We start from the raw sequence: 3,007 nt of genomic DNA, 5'->3' as shown, positions 1-3,007 counted from the left end.
GAAACAACATACCAAAACCTATGGGATTCACTCAAAGTGACTCTCAGGGGATATATTATAGCTTTAAATGCTTACATGAATAAATTAGAGAAAGAGGAAATCAATGAACTAAACATGCAACTAAAAAAATTAGAGAAAGAACAAATTAAAAATCCCCAATTAAATGCAAATTAGAAATTCTAAAAATTAAATGAGAAATTAATAAAATCACAATAAAAAAATGTATAAATAATAAATAAAACCAAAAGTTGGTATTATGAAAAAAACAATAAAATTGATAAACCTTGGGTCAATTTCATTAAAAAAAAGAAAGAAGAAAATCAAATTGCTAGTATCATAAATGAAAAAGGTAAATTTACCACCAATGAGGGGGAAATTAAAGTAATAATTTGAAATTATTTTGCCCAACTCTATGCCAATAAATTTGATTATCTAAGTGAAATGGATGAATATTTACAAAAATATGAGTTGCCCAGGTTAAATGAAGAGGAGATTAAATACCTAAACAACTCTATCTCAGAAAAAGAAATTCAACAAGCCATCATTGAACTCCCTAAGAAAAAATCTCCAGGGCCTGATGGATTCACAAGTGAATTCTACCAAACATTTAAGGAACAATTGGTTCCAATTCTATATAAACTCTTTGGGAAAATAGGGAAAGATGGAACTCTGCCTAACCCTTTCTATATGGTGCTGTTACCTAAACCAGGAAGAGTTAAAACAGAGAAAGAAAATTATAGACCTATCTCCCTGATGAATATAGATGCAAAATTCTTAAATAAAATCTTAGCAAAATGATTACAAGTTATCACAAGGATAATACATTTTGATCAAGTAGGATTTACCCCAGGAATGCAGGGTTGGTTCAATATTAGGAAAACTGGTAGTATACTCAATTATATCAACACCAAACCTATCAGAAATTGTATGATCATATCAATAGATGCTGAAAAAGCATTTGACAAAATACAACATCCATTCCTACTAAAAACACTAGAGAGTGTAGGAATAAATGGACTGTTCCTTAGAATAATTGGCAGTATCTATCTGAAACCATCAACAAGCATTATATTCAATGGGAAGAGTCTAGAGGGATACTTTTAACTATATATATATATATATATATATATCTACATATGCAGGGCATATATAACGCTTTCAATATATTTGTCTCTATATAATAAAATATGCTCATACATATGTCACTTAGATTCATCAGACATCTGGTTACAATGAATAGCATATAAATTACTTAATTTGATAAGTGGAAATAAGCAGTAGTAGTCCACATTGCCAAAGAATCTTATTATGATGATATATTTTGTGGGATTTTTTTTTAAGTGAGAAGGTTGGTCTACCATTGACAAGTCAAAAGTATGAAAATTGATATATTTCCACCAGACTTATGTGATAAATACTAAAATAATGTTTCCTGTTTAGTAATGTTTTTAAACAGTAATTTCTTTAAGAAGGAATAAATTAGATGGAAGAAGGGGGGAGGAGGCGGGGATTCCAATCTGGTTCCATCTACTTCTGGGACTGCTCCCGCTGCGGCTCCGAGCAGCTCCGCGGCGGGAGGAGGAGCATCCGAGCCCTGAAAGCCGCCGCAGTAGAAGCTCCCGCCGCCACGGCCCTCTGCCTTGGACCCCAGACCCCGGTGACCGCCCGCCCCTGGGGAGAGGGAGCCGGTCCCCGCGCGCAGCCAAGATGCCAAAGAGGAAGGTCAACTCCACAGAAGGGGATGTAAGGGAGGGGCCCAAGAGGAGGGCAGCCAGATTGTCAGCTAAACCAGCCCTTGCAAAGGCGGAACCAAAGCCCAAAAAGACAGCTGGGCAGGCTAAATCTGAGGACAAAAAAGTTCACACAAAAGGGAAAAAAGGAGCAAAAGGAAAACAAGCAGAAGCTACCAACCAAGAAGAGAATAAAGATGATTTGCCTATGGAAAATGGAGAAACTAAAAGTGAAGAGGTTCCAGTCTCTGATTCAGCAGGAGAGAAAGAAACCAAATCTGAATAACATCTTATAAAAATCTTAACAATTGTCCCTGTAACCTCCCTTCTTGTACAATTCAGAGGAATATTTTTATCAACTATTTTGTAAATGTCAGTTTTTAGTAGCTCTCTAGAAACACATGTTTAAGAAGGAGGCAGTCCCACCTCATCACATTAATTTTTTAAAACATTTAAATAAGTGAAGCCAATCGAAAGTGGCTTTATTTAGAGTCCTATTTAAAAAGGTGAGATCATGTGCTGATTGTCAGTTTGGTTTTTTGTTTGTTTGTTTTAATACAACCAGAAATTAATAGTCTGTTGATTAGGAAAGTGTTTCATGTCTTGTGCATAGACTGAACATTCCATAGGCAGTCCTTATATCAAATTAAATGAAGCAGAGATAGTAATTTGGAGTTGTGACCATGAATTTAAAGATCTTATTTTGATTAATCTGTATCCATCTTGTCTTTCAGTATAATTGTTTCCTACATAAAATGGCTCCCTGGTGTTGGCTCTCCCTTTCAAAATTGTATGCTATCAGTGACATTGTCATCTTTGGTAATGGTACACTTTTTTTTCTTGTAACTTTATTAATGTATTGTATAAGATTGGAAAATGTTTATAATGAGTGTAGTTTTATTAAATACAGAATTGGTGGAACCTTGGTTTGTAAAAAATCAAATACCTTATCTATATTCAGGATACTGGTATTTGATGACTTCTTTTTAGGGAGAATTGCCTCCAAACAAAGTAAGAAAAGTCACTGGAATAACAGTTTAGAAAAAGATTACAACTACATAATTTTTAGACTTTTCTAGCATTTTTTAAATGTGCAATTTATTCATAGTGTCTATGTACTGATGACCAAACAAACTAATAAAATCTTAATTACAAAAAAAGGAATAAATTTAAGCTTTCATAACATTTGTTATAATTTTTAAAAAGAACAAATTTAACTGAATTGATTTTTAAAACTGAGTTAATTTTTAAATGAAGAAAGCTGACATGACTTTAAA

General features: G+C 33.5%; 1 pseudogene; it reads left to right on the top strand.

Annotated features, from left to right (window-relative positions):
- The first annotated feature begins 1,652 nt into the window (after positions 1 to 1,652).
- LOC141520911 (non-histone chromosomal protein HMG-14 pseudogene) lies at positions 1,653 to 2,318 on the top strand (annotated as a pseudogene).
- Positions 2,319 to 3,007: the final 689 nt, after the last annotated feature.

This window comes from Macrotis lagotis, chromosome 1 (genome assembly GCF_037893015.1).
Source record: "Macrotis lagotis isolate mMagLag1 chromosome 1, bilby.v1.9.chrom.fasta, whole genome shotgun sequence".
Taxonomy (NCBI): domain Eukaryota; kingdom Metazoa; phylum Chordata; class Mammalia; order Peramelemorphia; family Peramelidae; genus Macrotis; species Macrotis lagotis.
The sequence above is the reverse complement of the archived record's forward strand: the minus strand, read 5'-3'. Positions and strand labels throughout refer to the sequence as shown.